This window comes from Megalops cyprinoides, chromosome 16 (assembly GCF_013368585.1).
Source record: "Megalops cyprinoides isolate fMegCyp1 chromosome 16, fMegCyp1.pri, whole genome shotgun sequence".
Taxonomy (NCBI): Eukaryota; Metazoa; Chordata; class Actinopteri; order Elopiformes; family Megalopidae; genus Megalops; species Megalops cyprinoides.
The window spans coordinates 1,069,354-1,087,275 of NC_050598.1; the positions used below are offsets into that span (position 1 = coordinate 1,069,354).

The 17,922-nt window shown below is 42.4% G+C and overlaps 1 protein-coding gene across 1 annotated transcript in view; it reads left to right on the top strand.

Moving 5' to 3' along the window:
• The window catches only part of LOC118791123 (sodium/calcium exchanger 1-like), an 89,881-nt gene that overhangs the window by 36,034 nt on the left and 35,925 nt on the right, over positions 1-17,922 (top strand). The gene's annotated exons all lie outside the window — the stretch shown is intronic.

Below are 17,922 nucleotides of genomic sequence, written 5' to 3' on the forward strand. Positions count from 1 at the left end.
AAACAGTTTTGAGACATGAGAAATTCCTTTAGGTGGTAGTGTTTCACTCAAACCAGGGAAGTGCAGTGCCAGTGATGCCCAGTTCAGCAAGGGTGGAAAGGAGGATCTGGTGATTCACTGTGTCATAGGTGGCAGACAGGTCTAGTAGGATGAGGGCCGATGACCTGGAGGCAGCAGGCTGTCGGCAACGGACAGGAGGGCTGTCTCAGTGGATTGGCCGGTTTTGAAGCCAGATTGGTTGGTATCCAATAGGTCATTCTGGGAGAAGAAAGCAGAAACTAGGGCTGCCCCCGACCAAAGACTTTCCTAGTCAACTAGTAGTCGTTAGTTCAAGCCATTAATTGGCTAGTCGACGCACATTTATGACATTAATTTAATTATTTAAATATATGTATTTTTGTGGCATCAGAAAATGGTTTGAGTTCCAGGGCTGAGGAAGAATGTTATAAGTAACATTGTTAACACTGTGTTACAGAGAAATACAAAACCGTAATAATGAACCTTTAAAATGTAAATTTTACAAGCGCATGCTGGGTGCAAGCCGCCTGTTAACGACAATGCTAACGGCAAAAGCGGTAATGATTCTGAATGTGTCGGAACAAACAGCAAGGAGAATGAACATTTTGTTAATTTATTTCAACACAGTATAACATAATACAACTTATGAACTTGTAACACCAACACAATAACTTATAAAACAAATGAAACATGCTGACGCAGTCAGGCATATCAGACGTGTATGGGCTTGGAGAAAATCTCCGTGTTACTTTCGTCCCGGCTCTCCCCTACATGTTTCAGATGATAAGTCATGTTCGAGGTCGACAAATGATAGGCGAATCTTTGCATTTGCATGTCATATTCTTGGGGTCGTCCTTTACACGATCGAAATGATCCCACACTTTGGATGATTTCCTGCCTGACATAGTCTAATAACTTCTTAACAACAAGGCGCAGCTCCCGAATAGAATTTGAGGTTTTTTTGACCAATGAAAACCTGATCGAATAACCCTGCGCTCACACCAAGCAGCAACTTTATAGAGTACCAAGGTGGCTATGTCACACTGGTGTTGGAAGTGAAAATCTCCATTCATTTCAGTCATAGACATTTTTTAAAATTTAAAAAAAAAAAAAAAAAATTTAAAGTACTTCTAGTGATTTATGGCTTACCGTCGATTTCCGGATTATATATTGTGATCCTGACTTGCGACTTATAGTGTTTATTTTCATTGTTTCGAGCTAAATCTTACGTAATTTAATTTTTTATCTTATGTGCTAGTACAACCACTGGCTAAAAACTACACGTCCCATGAAACCACAGAGCTTTCTCATTGGAAATGAATGACTTCCAGCCGCTTTGTCGCTCGTAGTCACTGCCGGTGTGAGCGCAGGGTTAGACTCTTGTCATTGACTAATGTTTGGTGGATTATTAGGGGGCAGCCCTAGCAGAACCCTGGGTGAAAACTACCGTTTGAGGGTTTTAGAAAGGAAAGGGAGGAGAGAGACTGGTTTGTAGTTATCTACTAGTGTAGAGCTGAATGTAAGTTTTTTGTGTAGTGGGGTTACTCTAGCCTGCTTGAATAAGGTGGGGAAGGTGATGTATTGATGATGTGCGTGAGTGCAAGTAAGAGTGTAGGATAGATAGCTTGGAGGGGATTGTGTCCAGTGGGCAGGTGGTGGGTTGGTTAGAGAGGAGAAGCTTGGAGACGTCAGCCTCAGAGATAGGGGAGAATGTGGACACTAGTGTGTTGTGTGTGGGAGGAGGCTGGCTGTGAATGTGTAGAGTGGAAAACTGACTGCTGATGGCTTCCACCTTTCCTGTGGAAAAAGAGGCAAAATCATCAGCAGTCAGAGAGGTAGAGAGTGGAGGTGGTGGAGGGCAGAAGGAGAGAGGTTAATGTCAAGAACAGTTTGCAGATATCTGAAGTGGTAATATTTGGTATTATTGTATTTATTGTCTGAATATTCACTCTCGATATGAGTGTCCACAGTCCTTCAGCCTCATGGCTTTCTCTTGTCTAACAATGTGTGCCCCACCCTGCTGTGCTCAGGTCAGAGAGAGGGGTGCCAAATAAGGAGCTATGAGGAAGCAATGAGTTCATTTTTACACTTAGCTAGAGTGGAATAATGGATGTTTTGAGTACGCTGCAGCAGCACATGCGAGTGTGTTGCATGGGTGTGAGGATCTATGTTAGAGGACGTGTGAGAGGAAGAAAACTGAGGAGAATTACAGCACTAAATACTAGAAAAACGGAGTGGCGGGGGCAGCAGTTCTTCTTTGGTTAGGACTTACCCGTCTGTGTGCAACTCGGAGCACAGTACTGTTTCACTCATTTTGTTTGTGTTTGCTGGCATGTGCACATGTGTTTGCATGGAAATTCAGGAAGGGCTGGTGTACACATTTAAATTTCTCAACAGATCTTGAGTGTTCCATGAGTCATGTTACGTAGTACACAGGGATTCATGGGTGATATTTTTTTTTGTGTCAGCAATAGATCACTTTTATTTAGCATAAATGCTTAGTCTTCAACATCAGTAGACAGGAGAGAGCTATGCAGTGATTTGTAGTTATGCTGAATTGGGCTATGCTAAGTCCCATTATCATGTATGGTAGACTTTTTTTGTCTTTTCTTCTACAGACATGCAGTCATCAATTGTTGGGATTATTTATTTTCTTATTTATTTTATTTATATATATTTTAAAGTATGTACATAAAGTACATAAAAATGCATATGTTTTGAAAATGCATGTGTGTGTATGTTTGTGAGTCTGTATATGTATGTGAGTGCATGTGTGCTGTGTGTATATGTATGAGTGTGTGTGTATGTGTGTGTGTATATGTATGTGTGTGAGGGTATATTTATGTTATATGGTATACACATATATACATATATATGATATATATGTATATATGTGTATGTTCATAGTGTGTAGGTGTATATTTGTATGTGTGTGCATGCGTGTATGTTTGTGTATGTGTATATGTATATGTATGTGTATGTGTGAGTGAGAGTTAGGCTGCTGGTGTCAGAGTTCAATGGGTTTTTCAGGTGAATTGTCTCTGGCTGAGTGATGCTGTCCTGCATGGCTGGAGTGCACAGTCTTTTAACAGGAGGCAGGCTGTGGGTTAGCCTGGCACAGAGGTGCCTTACCTCCACCCCCCAAATATTAGCCTGCATGTTCTCAAAGTTTCAGGCGGACTGCATTTGCACTTTCAGCCTCAGCAAAGCAGGAAGGGCTATGCAAGCATAGGGAGTGGCTATCCTGAATGTGAAACCTACCACAGGTCTGTGACTGTTTCTCCATGGCAACAGCCCAGTGGCATCCCAAAAGTGCTGTGACCGTGTGACACGCCCATTGCTGTGCTCTGGAATATTCTGGATTAGAGGTTAATCTGACGGGTGGACTGAAGGCAGCGTTCCCAGTTGGGTGGAGCACCTTCAGAATGAGCGCTCTGGATTATCCAGATCCCAGTCATTTGCTCATGACGCTGATTCCCTAAAGCCGGCTGAAAGCAGAGCGTGCGGCTCTATCACCTAGGTCAGTTTCAGCACTCAGATCGATGTAATGAATTGGTGAAAGTGCCCTGACCCTGAGCATGTGGAACCTGCTGGTCTGATTGACCAGGCACGACTTGGTCAAGAGGCATGTTTGTGTATTCATACAAAAAGCTCAGCACAGAAGAAGGGGGGGGGGGGGAGCAAATGGAGAAAAGGCAGGAAAGGAGATCAGTTACGTAAAGCAAGATGAAAAGGGAGACAGAGAGAGGGAGACGGAGAGGCCTGTGATTAAGTTGGCAGAGGCCTGGATCGATACCCAGGATCCCCTTGCACACATGAAATGGAGCAGTATGTCAAGCAGTGCCAGCCCGTGTGGATTGATGTGGGCCGGCTGTTATGGGAAACAGGGAGAGATAATGGACACTGCCACTGCTATACAGCAGCAGTATGATCAACAGTATTCTTTAAGAAGAGAGAAATCAGTGTGAAAAAAAAAATGTAAGAAAAGACAGAATTATTTGTATTGGAAATACAATGTGTATGAAATATGAAGTATTCATATCACTACTGCTTTCGTCTGCTCTTCTCATATGGCATGTATTTTATGTTGGATTTAATGTTCAGTTTTTGGAAAGACTTGCTTGTATGTTTGGTGCTAAGGTGGACCCTGGGCCTTTGTCTGGATGGTCAGCTCATCATCATTTTTTCTCTGTGAAATTTTTAATGGCGCTCAGTTGGTCAGTCATGGTGTTTTCTTGTTCTAAGACAGATGATATGCCTTCATCTCTCTCCTTCACTATCTCTTTCCCTTCATTTTGCTTTAAAGCAGTTCTTCATGGCCATCATGTCTATACAAAGGGCAGATTGCAGTGCTCTCAGATTTTCATGTGTAAGCTATGCATCCTGTTAGTGCAGTACGAGGACAGCTAAGGTGAGATGCCATGCTCATGGTGCCGACAGTATGGCCTCAGCCGCTGTTCAAATCTCAACCGCCACCCACCTTGCACTGGAGAGTGTGTACCACAACCTGCCACCCCCACAAAACACACACACACAACATTCACACACACTTGCTTGTTCGCTTGCTTGCACATATCTTCCCCCTCACCACATACAGTGGGTCTGTACACCAGGTCGATCAAATCACTGAGGCAAGATTGAAAGCCGGCCTTGAAATTGGAATCCACTGAAATTTTGTGGGTCTCCGTGGGAACTGGCAGGCATTGAAGCTGAACTGACAGGATCTATTTTTTTTCGGGGGGGGGGGGGGGGGGAGACATATGTACGTGTGTGTGTGTGTGTGTGTGTGTGCGTGTGTGTGTGTATATTTTGGGAGGGTGGGGGCTTGCGGTACACACTCTCACACTGAGGATGCTTGGTAATTGGCTCATTTTTACACAATTTATTCAACATTGAAAAAAAAGGGAAAGCTAGATTTTATGGGAGGCTATGAGAGGCATAGGATTAGGCATAGGAGAATTATTGAAACACTTGCACGTTAACATTTCATGAGTGTATACATATGAAAGATTTACACATACACACAGACTATTTGTGCATGTAAATGATATAGTTGCAGATACATACATTGAACACCCACTTCAGCATCGTGTAAGTAGTCTTTTACGCTAGCTAGCTAACTTGTACTCCTGCAAGCATTGACATTTTTAGCTAGTAGCTAGCTAACATTACCGACTGTACCTGCAAGCTAGCAACCTTTAACTTTACTAGCTAGCTAGCATACAAGCTGGCCTAGATAGTTAACTAACTACAATTTACATCACTTAAAGAATGACATAAAAAATATGCGGTAGTACTAAGTTAGTTACATACCTTTTCTTTCCTTTGGACCTCCAGCTGCTGTATTGTCCACTTGATAACAAGGATGTCTGGGACTCTGATGCCGGTGTGCTGGGTAACATTAGGGGCTGGGTGAAATTTACGTTCCTTGGTCCCGTATTCAGTGTTGGTCGAAACACATTCAATATGACTGGAATGTGCAGGCGTCGTGGAGCTCATGTCGATGGTATTAGCTATCGAATTAATCTTCCGGGCACGTTGAAAATTGTCTTGCACACACAAACATGCGTGTAACCACTCAGTGTTGAATACAAATAGCATGTGTGTACAGGTGAATGGATGCGCAAGTGTGTGTGTATGTATGTGCAACTATATAATTTACATGCGCAGGTAGTCTGTGTGTATGTGTAAATCTTTCACATGTATACACTCGTGAATTGTTAACGTGTGAATGTTTCAATGATTTCGCTCTAAACTGCCTCTCATAAGATTTGGAATTGATCTGTACAAGCCTGAGTGTACACACACATACACACACACACACACACACACAAATATATATATATATATATTCACACGCACTCATGTGAGTGAATACACACATACATGCACACACACAAACGTACACCTACATAGACACTGGTTGTACTCTGATACTCCAACTCCATTCCTCACAAATTAGTCTATTTACTGACAAAACACCATTATTTTTTTCCCACATGAGAACTACAGAATCCCTCCACCAGTAGAATGCCTCTGCTATTGTCATCACAGCTTAAATCTGGCAGGTGCAGGGTTCTATTCTCATGTTGAAATTCAGAGGCAGGAAACTGAGGCAAATGAGGCGGGCTGCAGTGAACAGTCTTTGTGTGGCTGAGGAAGCCAGCTCATTGGGATCAGGTTCAGAATGAAATTAATATATTAATCACAACTGAAAAAAATAATGTAAATAATATGCATCATCTCTCATCTCTTGAGAGTGAGAAAGAGAGAGAGAGAGAGAGAGAGAGAGAGAGTGTGTGTGTGTGTGCGTGTGTTCGTGTGAGTGTGCATATTTGTCTGGGTATGTGTGTGCGCCCATATCAGTGTGTGTGTGTGAATGTGTGTGCGTGCATTTGTGTGTGTGTACATGATTGTGTAGGACACAGGGCCTGTTTGTTTCTGTAGAAGTAGCGGGCTTCCCTCAGGCAATGACTGATGGTCTCTGCTGGAGCAGCCTTCAGGTCCAAAGGCATGGTCCCAAACCACGCAGCCATCTGCACTCCCCCCACACCCACCCCCCTAGAGGAAGCTGGGTACTTGGATCCTGAGGCTCACAGAACCGGACTTCTGAAATCAAGTTCCAGAAGAGCATGACACTTGCAGTAGCAGGCCCCCAAAGTCAAGTTCCAGAAGAGCATGAGGGTCACAGAAACACGTCCCAAAATCAAGGGCTAGAAGAACTCAAGTTGCAGAACAGGACGATGGTCTGGAGGTGACAGGATTTAAAACACGCTGAATCTCATTCTCCCAGGGTAGCTTTGTGAACAGTCCTCTTCCTTTGCTGTCAAGTTAGCTCCTTAAACTGGAACTGGCAATTAGCATTTGATGAGTTGAAGTGTTTGGAACAATGACCAGGTCTCTCCCTGCAGCTAGCTAATGCCAGCTGGCACCAGATCCTACCAGTTACTCAGCTGCAGTAGCTGGTCAGACAGGCATGCTGGTGCCAGCAAGGCCCTGCTTTGGCCGGCAAACATCTATTGCAAATGTCAGACAGTCCTGCCAGCCTCATAACAGTTCGTTGCTGCCCCCAAGCCTGCAATATTATATGGCCAGTGATGTCCTAGCATCACAGTGACAATGGACACAATTTAGCCTGGGGTGAAGGGCTTTTGAGCCAGGTGGGAGGACTTGAAAGATAGAATTGGATAAGTGCATTGTTCCTGTAACAAACAGTCACTCTTAACCCTACGGAAAGTTATGGTGGCTAAAAAACGATCATTTAATCCATGAAAATAAATCAAGGTTGTAGAATCTTGCACCCCATAAATTCCATAAAGATCAAAAGCACCATTGTTTCGACAGCAAATGCACGTTCTACAAGGTCTGCCAGTGCTGCTGTGAAAACACTGGTTCTTTCCAAACTCATCTAATAATTTAATAATCTAATCTAATGGTCAGAGACTTTCTTTTCTATTAGTGAGGGAACACTGCCTGACCCAGAATTGCATAGATAGCTTTGGGAGGAATGTTTAAGAAAAGACTTGTTCGATGCAGTACCAAGAGGGGACATCATCTTGGAGGGAACCTCAAGGCAAACAGTCTGCAGGCTTGCCTTGTATATGTTTCCCAACGTTCCAGATAAATGAATATAGCCACTTTGTTCTTAAGAAAAATGGACAATACATAAGAATAAATGAAAGATAACAGTTATTTTAAGTAAAGGACACAAGCTCAGACTGTGTTATCTGTGTGTCTCTGGCTGACTCAAGATGTGTTATCACTAGGGATGCAACGGTACAGTGGGCCCACGGTTCGGTATGTATCGCGGTTTTTGAGCCACGGTAATGGTACAGTTTTGGTATCTTTATATTTAAGAAAAAAATAAAAAGACATCACCCTTTAAACAATGAACTCTTTATTTAACCTATAGACAAATAAAACATCCCATTCAGAAAAATGGCAGCATGGCTGACTAGTAGGGCTGCTTGAGTATGGCAAAAATCATAATCACAATTATTTTGGTCAATATTGAGATCACGATTATTTAACACGATTACTCATTGACTTTGGAAACATCATGCATTTATTGAACTTTTAACCCTTTCACATAGTAACTTATTTTTATGCTATGCAGCACGCTTGTTACGTTACATGATTTTTTATGTTTTCATTAGCATTATTAAGCTTCTCATAGTTTTCAGTTAGCATTTGCTATATTTTTTAACATTAAATCGCTGTTTCCTCAAAGCTAAAATTAGCTAGAATTTTTCCAATCTAGTGTTCTACCCGCACCAAAGATGAAACGGTATGAAAATTTATACCGTTGAAAAATCTCCGGAGTGCTGTCACAAACCCACGTTGCATGTTGCGCCTGCGGATCTGCGTCTGGGAGACTGTTGCTAACTTTGGCTGATGCAAGGCAGTATTTAATGTGAGTTTTTCAAAGCGCGGTAATCAACCACGGTTTTAATGATAATTAAAATTTGAAACGGTAATGCTACCGTCGGGAATTTTACCGTGGTTTACAGTGAAACAGGTAATCGTTTCATCCCTAAATCGCACCGTTTTTAGCATACGCGCTAAACCTCAAATCACACCGGTGTGACTGTATGCGAGAATATTTGTTTTGAGATTCCCTTCTCTTCTCCAGGTCATATTTGCATACAGAGCGCTGATAGGCTCCAGGGAAATTCTGACAGGCTCCAGAGATGTTCTGTGGGTCTGAATGTACAACGTGCGTGTAGTCTGCAGTGCAATAAGCAAGTTTTGGAAATTATAGGAAAATAACAGGCATATCGTATTACTGCGGTTCACGTGTGCGCATTGAACCATATGGAGCGTACCGAATGGTTTGACAACATACCGTGTACCGTTGCATCCCTAGTTATTACTGTATCTCAGACTCACTCAGGCTGTGTTATTACTGTATCTCGGACTGACACAGGCTATGTTATCTCTGTTTATCTGACTGACTCAGGCTGCGTTATATCTGTGTCACCAGCTGGCTCAGGCAGGGTTACCTTTGTGTCTCTGGCTCAGGCAGTGTTCTCTGACAGACTCACATTCTGTTATCTCTGTGTCTCTGTCTGGCTCAGGCTGTATTTTCTCTGTGTCTCTGACTCAGGCTGTGTTACCTCTGGATCACTGGCTGGCTCAGGCAGTGTTACCTTTGTGTCTCTGTGTCTCTGACTCAGGCTGTATTAGCTGTGTGTCTCTGACAAACTCAGGCTCACTGCGTCCGTCCTGGCAGCTATTTCTCCTACACACTGCTCTCAGAGGCTGAAGGTTTGTGATGCCTTCCACAGTAATGCCACATTTACATTGTGTGTTTGTGTGTGCATGTTCCTGCTTGTGCATGTGTGTGCTTGTATGTGCGCGCGTGTGTGTGTGTGTGTATGTATGTGTGTACACTGGGTGAGATAGTGTATGTGTGTGCATGTGGGAGTGTGTGTCTGCATGTATGTGCACTCATGTATGTAGTGTTAAGTGTTAACATCATTAACTCTGCAACTATAGCTTCAATCACAGCTGTATATCACCAAACTGGGGCCAATTAGTACTGCTTCTCTTCCCTCTCTTTCTCTCCCTCTATCTCTCTCTCCCTCTTTCCCTTTCCTCCCCTACTCAGTGTGCAGTACCATTTGGAACCCTCTTGGTGTCTTGTCAAGCCTCCCTCTCTTGTTAATTTGAATAAAAAGATGTAGTTTGCTGGCCCTGCTGGAGTGATTCACCTCACCAGAGACTGTGACAAATGCACTGTTTCTGTTCCGCTCCTCTCCTCAGATGGAGGGGGATGTGAGCCAGCATTTGCCAGTCTAAATGTGGCTTGTGTGCGTGTGCAGACAGAAATAGACACCCGCCCACAGGCCATTAAAGAGATGGTGGAAGGGGAAGATAGAGACACCGGTGTTTAATGAAAGAGCATAAGCGCTCAGCCGCTCCCTGCACTTACAGCCTGTGCTCGGAGACTGTGCGCCATTAGATTCCTCTTTAACCCACCTCCCATCGTGTGATTTAATCACAGATAGCACAGCATATTACTCCCATGAACTTCCGGCAGCACACATGGAGACCTATACACCTTTCTCTTCTAGAAAGGGGGGATCCACCAACACCCAACCCCATACACACACACACCCCTTTCACCAGCAGTGCAGTGTAGTGAAGATGACACAGCACCATGCTGGTCTATTTTTACATGATCCACTCCTATTGGTCTTGGACTGAGATGTGTGGTAATTGGTTTGTGATGTGTACGTTATGAGATCCATGAGCTCGGCCTGGTCCAGACATTTCTATAATCACTGCAGCCATGTCCTTTGGTCAAACATCAAGAGTCATTCTGCAAATGGATTTATTATTCAGTTAAAAAATCAGACAGATTTCTTTTCATTCCAGTGTCTTTTTTCAAAAAGTTTCTTAATGCAGCTCAGAAGTAGAGACTTTTTTGTCTCAGAAAGGCATTTCCTCTTAAAACATTGTGCAGCAAGAAAATGTTCCTTTTCAGAATGTTTATTTTCACTGTAACAAGTAATTCTTAACATGTATTTATAGATGTGATTTTGCACTTTTAGTGCTGCACTGTAAATGCTGTACTGTTTAGTTCTTCTTGCAGTGTGGTGAGCACAGTAGCCCTTAGTCCTTTGTCTTCTAATTTGTTGATTAATGGCATGAAGACCTCAGTTTACCTGACCTCCACTAAAAAGGTACTCAGCTTTCTGCATGGCTCCTGCAATGTTGGCAGAATAGTCCTACTGCAGTAAAACTACTGTCCTTGACTTCATAGAGCTCCGAAGTCACCTGCTGTCATAGACAAATGGTTTCAATAAGTGCTGGAGTAATACAGTTTATGAATCAGGTCAAATTCAGAGCATGCTAGAACACACTCCCTGTTTTCTGGATGCAAAGAAGTCAATTTGTTCCAGAAATATAAACACACACAAATGTACACTCGCACACACACATACACACCTGCACACACACATGTGCACGCACATGCACCCATGTCTGTGCATGCACACACACATGCACACTATCCTGGTGGACTATGCTGTGTATGTGTGAATGGTGTGGCTCTCTCTCTCTGTCTCTGTTTTGTTGTTGTTGCAGTTATTTCACCAGGTTTATTTATCTTTCCCCAGTGTCCCCTTCTCTGTCTTCACTAATGCACAGTGTAGCAATCAAACACACAAGCTGCTCCCCCCAACCCCACCCACGGCAGCCTGTAATTACAAACCAGGGAACGCCACTAGTCACTGGCTGCTGCCAGCCACCCAGGCAGGGCTACCTCACACCCAGCAGCATGGCCCTGGACTGTGCTCTGCCTGCACCCCACCCTCAGTCCCTGTCTCTGCAGGCTGTCTTTGGGGGTGCTGCAGGACCTTTCACCACATATCCATTACTGGGAAGCCATCAATGTCATGGTCTCCCTGACCTTTCTCAGGATCGATGTGCTGGAGAGCACTGGAGGCCCCCCCTTTGAAAAGCAGTCTGACGGTTAATGAGATGAATAATTATTTTTTCATATAGGGCCCCTGCTCTTCTTCACACACTCACATACACACTCACATTTTTTCTGGTGCGAGTGCGTCTCCTGGTTCACACTCAATAATTTACGGTTAACAGGAATTAAGAGTGCGGTTGTCCTGCGCTAGGTAAAGTGTGCTTGTGTGTGTGTGTTATTCAGTGCAATGTCAGTCAGTGAAGTGAACAGAACAGTGTCTGTGTGACACAGCCATAAAGCTATGCAAAACTGTGTAGCGCACATATAGCAAGAAAGCTGTTCTACAGTGTGTAAGGGGTACATATATTTTCTCAAATAGCACACAATGAACCTGATTATTCAGTTTTCCAGACAGGAAATCAGTGCATTAGATAAGAAATCAGTGTATAACTGCTTACGCAAAAAATAAAACTATTATATAAGCAGTGCTCCTGGCGTGTCTGCGTCCATTTCTCAGATTATGGCATTTTCTAATTGTCATTTTCTAAGTGTCCTTCCTGTTCCAGATGAGAGAAAGCTGTAAATCTGAGGAAATCCTGCATAATTTGAGGATAATGAAGGCCTCCTTTTCTCTTTTAGAATTTTTTAGAAGGAAGTGGAGCACTGTCTGGCATCCCTTAGCTTGCAGTGGGAGCACAGCCTGTCTTCGCTGGGCTGTCAGGCCTGTCTGTGATGGCTAGTTTCTGTGGCCAGGCTGTGCTCACTGAGTCTGCACCTTGTCAAGGTTTTTTTTTGTTTTCTGTTTCTCATTGTGCCACAGTGTATTGTCTTCTTTAGAGAAAACAGCACTTTCAGCTTGTGTGTGTGTGTGTGTGTCCTTCTAGGTGTTGAAACATATTATGGTATAATGTGGTTGATTTGAACTGCGTTTTGGTCTAATTATAGAGGTATGGATTGTTATTTATTAAAGATTTAAGAAGCAACAGGCAAACTTTAAAAACAATTTCCTCCCCTTGCTACCCAGCAGCTTGCAAATGGATGCTTTTCACATTACAAATCCCACAGTGCACCAGGAGACAGACACCAAATGGTGGTGGATATGTGAATACCTAACAGCATCTGAGTAACTTCAGATCTTGCATCCAAGCAAGTTTTAAGGTATTCAGAGAGCCCTGTCCAACCAGCCTACCCTCATCCTCAGCAGAACATTCACTTTGTCCTGCTGTTGTGTTCCCCTAGTTACTGTTGATGGATGATATGGCTGGTTTTGAACCCCAGCTGTAGGGCTCAGCCTGCACTGAAAGTGAGCAGGTTTACTGTGTGAGCCGTTAAGAGTGGGGTTTGCCCTAGTGCTGCCCTGCTTTTGATGTTGGAGGATTTGTACATGGAGGATTCTCATGTGTGTTTGTCCCAGTTTCAAAAACTTGAATTGTAAGTGGACCCCCCCACTGCCGTTTATTTCATTTAGCTGAATGACTGATTTCATAATAATATATAATGTGTATATTAGGGCAGTGACGGTAATGATTTTTTCTTCCCGCGGTAATAAAGCAATAAATTACCGCGATTTAGCGGTTTACCGCGGCAAATGCTACGTTTGTGCCATAAAAATTTTCGTTTGTGCTGCTATGGATTTGTAGATATAAACATTATATTTTTAGGCGATGACGTCACCCAGCATCCCAACCTCCTCCGAATTGCTCCAAAATGGTCTCGTTCGTTTGTGCTACGTTTGTGCCGGTTTGTGCCGTAAAAATTTTCTTTTGTGCTGCTATGGATTTGTAGATATAAACATTGTATTTTTGGGTGATGACGTCACCCAGCACCCCAACCTTCTCCGAATTGCTCCTAAATGGTCACGTCAGTTTCTGCTACGTTTGTGCTGGTTTGTGCCACGATAATTTTCATTTGTGCGGTCATGCTTTGGATAATGGCAAAAAATTATATGACAACTTCCAGAACGCTGCTTTCTCCATAACGAAGAAAGTGGGTTCTATTGTGCAACGTTTTGCTGGTTGGTGCCCTGAAAAAAACTTTGGCATTACATTATTTCCTGATAGGCCTACACAGAGCGCTTCAATGGCAAGAGCAATAACATTACATGGGATCCCAGTAAACTTATGTTGCAGCGCTATTTGGAAATATCCAACACTTAAAAATGACAAGCACTTGTAGCTATTTTTTAAGCCAGCTAATTACTTACAAGGCCTGAGTTGCGTTTGCTAATTAGCTGGTTAACGTTAGTTACATAGTAGCCGTCAAGGTAATTGACGTTGTGTCATTAGCATTAGGTAAAAATAATACATTAACGCTGGCAATAAAACACACAAAAATAAATGCACTTTATATATAACTTAAAGGTGTCTGTCTGATATTTGTCCTACTTTTTAAGTTACTTACATCTAGTCAGTTGCTCAGTTTTGACGCGAATAACACAGCTCGTGCAGCACTAGAACCTGGACAAAGTTGTGGGCCTAATCGGCTCAGAGGGAGCTAATTGTGTTGTAAAACGTAAGGGTAGGTGTGTAATGATTCACAAATTGTCCAAAATAGATAGCTAGCTAACTATACGTTTGTATGTTTTGTTTGAAATTTTAGCTAATTTTAGGTTTGCGGAAACAGCGATTTAACTCTAAAAATATAGCAAATGCTAACTGAAATCTACAAGAAACTAATTAACGCAAATGAAAACATAACGAACCATATAAGGTAACACACGTGCTACATACCATAACAAATAAGTTACATGCGAAAGGGTTAAAACGAAATTTGCTGTTCAGCACATCTGCGTTTGCCACACCTTTCAGTAATCCGTGCTGGAATTACGGAAGGAAGTTGTGGTCAGAATTGATAATATGATTAATTTGCGTTCAAACATTAACGCATTAGAGTTTCCAGATTAATCGCGAACAAGCGTTAATGCGTTAACGTTGACAGCCCTAGAATAAATAAATAATTGCGGTGATGCGGTAATGAGCTAAACCCCGCAGTAGGCGTCTCATGACTGCGGTAATGCTGTGATGCGGTTATCGTCACAGCCCTAGTGTATATGTATGTATATATAATTCTTTTCCCATATTTTGGAATTGCTAATTGTTCCCTAGGCTCATCTTACTGTGACAGCCTCTGCTCTCTCAGGAGTAACAAGGCAAGATGAATGCAATCCTCCAATACGGTCACATGACACTAATGGCTATGTGTCACACTGAAAATCACCTACAACACTATAGTGGTGTGGGCTGTAATTGGAGGACAGTTGCTACTCCACTGATGTCATTTGAGTAGCTGTGTGCCCCGCAAAACACAGGAGCCTGAAAGCAGCAAGACGAGGAGGCCCTGGATCACCTACCCACTCCTACACCTGGAGGAACTGTGTGGTCCCAGGCCTGGCCACTCAGGACCCACATTTGAAATTTTTTAAGACATTTTTAGCACTCTTTCATTTTGGTAATGCTTTTTTACAGTGTAAAATCCCCTGTGTGTGTTTTCTTTATTTTTATTCAATGCCCTCAAAGATAAAGCCTCTTGCTTCTTGCTTGAATTTATTTTAGGTCTAAGAAAGTAACTTGCACAGTGTTTTATAGGTTGGAGTACTATTTCTGGGTTTTTCTTGAAACATTGTAATTTTTATTTGCTTCTGTGCCCAGATATGACAGTATTTTTCCAGCAGATCCAGGCTGCGCTGCAGGTCCCCCACTACTCTCTCTCTGTCCTCTCTTTCCTCAGCCCCCTCCTCTGCTACCTTTTCACAGCTCCATATATAGGTTAAACAGTTCAGGAGCACAGAGGTGTGTGATTAAGAGTGCTCTCTGTTCCTGCGTCAGAGGAGTGAACTGCGTTGAAATTAATTACATTCCTGATCTTATTATATCCCGCAATCTTCCCCCTCTCACTGCGTAATTATGAAGTGTGACCGTGTGAGGCGGCTCCCAAAGCTCTCATGTCTCTTGGTGGCACTTAAAAGTTTCTCTCTCCCTCTGCACAGCACAGCTCTGTGTCGATCTCTTTCTTCCCCTCCGCTTTCACCCACCCTGTCAGCCCAGGGCAACGTGCCCTCATCAGAAACGAAAATGGTCATTTAGTGTTAGAGCTTGCATAGAAACATGTATAAATGGCTATTCGATATAATATTTACTATTATATCTAATAATAATGTTACCATTTTATTTAAATTAAATCAAAACAATAAAAAGTAATAAGTTCTACTTAGATCATTATCTGTTTACCTTTATCTGTCAGCACAGTTTCAAAATAAATTTCAATGTAGTTTACATTGATCCCTAAAACATATTTGATAAAATAGTTAAATATATAATCTGATATGCAGATCACCCTGCATTCTGAAGCCACATAGAACATAACCATAGCACTGGAAATCAGTGTTATTAAATATAGCTGCAAGCAGCAATTCCAGGGTCCAAGCACAAATAAGATAATTGCCTGGGGGTCTTGAATTTCATGCAGTAAATGTCTGTGATGAAGATTTTCACAGGCCAGTGTTGAGAACAATTTGATGCTCATTTGCATATCAATTAGTAAATGAAGCAACTGATTGGCTTGTAGCAGCTATGTTTTTTGATATAGTAACTTTTCCTTTATAAATTAGACAGAAGTCAGTGTAAGGGTTTTACATACCAAGTTTTGTGCCGATCAGCACAGTGGTTCAGAAGCACATGAGTATTAAATGTCAAAATACTCATTATGTCACCATTGCAATTTGATTGATACATAGCTCTGGTGTTATTTGACGTAGCGACTATTCCTTCGCAATTTAGATAGAGCATACCCAAAGGCCCAACATACGGAAATTTGCATCAATTGAAGTTATGGTTCATGAGAAGATTTTTAAGCATATTTTTCACATATTAAAAATTGGGTTAAAAATGGGCGTGTTCAAGTGCCTGTGGAGTCTGTGTTTTGTTAATGGATCGCTTTCAAATTTGGAATATCCTATCAGTGAGGCCTTGTCATTGTGCAGAAGAAATTTCAGAATGATTGATGCAACGGTGAATGATATTGACTAATTTGCATATTAATTAGGAAATGAAGCAACTTGATTGGCTTGTGGCGGTCAGGTTTTTTGATGTAGCAGCTTCTTTTTCACGATTTATGTCAGGATTTCAAGATGACGTGTTTCAAGTTTCATGCAAATCAGCCCAACCGTTCAGGAGAAGATGTCATGTCCAATATGGTGGACTTGAAAGGTTCAAGAGGCAAAGTTGTTCCTTGTGATGAGGGGAACCTGTATACCAAGTTTCGTGACTTTTCGTGAAATGGGTCAAGGGGGCTGAACTTTTGAAAATGGTGATGTCAATCCAAGATGGCTGCCAGGTCATGTGACCTATGGACGCTATATAGTAGACCATTGTTCAGGAGATGACCCTCTACCATCCTACCAATTTTGGTGACTTTTCGATGCATGGTTTTGGTTTTATAGACAAGAATGGAAAAGCCGGTGGAATAATAATAATAATAATCCAAGTAAAAACAAGAGGGTTCCAGCACCTTCGGTGCTTGGACCCCTAATAATAATCCAAGTAAAAACAAGAGGGTTCCAGCACATTCAGTGCTTGGACCCCTAAATATAGCTGCAAGCAGCAATGAAGGGGCCAAGCACCTCAGGGCCACCAGGTAGACAACTAATGAGAACAACCCCTGACCAAGACACCAATCCATCACAGGCTGAACAGACACATTGACACCCACTCTTACACTCACACCTATGGGCAATATAGCATGTCCAGTTGACATTACCTGAATGTGTTTGGACTGTGGTAGAAAAACCAGAATACCCAGAGGAAAGCCACATGAACACAGGGACAAGATACAAACTGAATGCAGACGCACCCCGGACTTGAAACCTCCATAATGTTAGGCAGTACTGCTACCCATTTGCACCACTACATATATGTCAAGCTTAAACATAAGCAATGCCATAAAATGCAGTGTGCCTTCTTGGGACATTGCAATGAGAAGTGCCAACACTGTTGGAGGAGTGCAATTTTTGGGTATTTGAAAAAATCCAAAATCATGAGAAAAATGGCAGAGAACATACCATATTAGCTGAATATAATAAAATGTCCCTGATTAGAAAAGGACCCCTCATTTTTTAACACCTTTTTTTGGCAAAAGACTTTTTGAAGATCAAATCTTATTTATTTAAAGAAATCATTTCATTTGATACCACCAGGCTTCTAAATAGCTTCATACCCCAGGCTGTGAAGATCATGAACACTCTTGCCCCCCCCCCCCCCCCCCCTCACTGAACCATTAATCCCCCCATAGGACCAGACAGACACTATTCTGCACTAGTGCAATCCATTTCATGCTGCACCTGGCACTTTTTGTACAGACAAAAAAAGATCATTTATTGACAGTACATGCTGCTATTCCCCTCCAACTATACCATAAAGACATGCCGCCATAGAGTCATGCTGGTATTCCCCTCCAAATGTTTACAAAACTGAGTGTATCGTTTA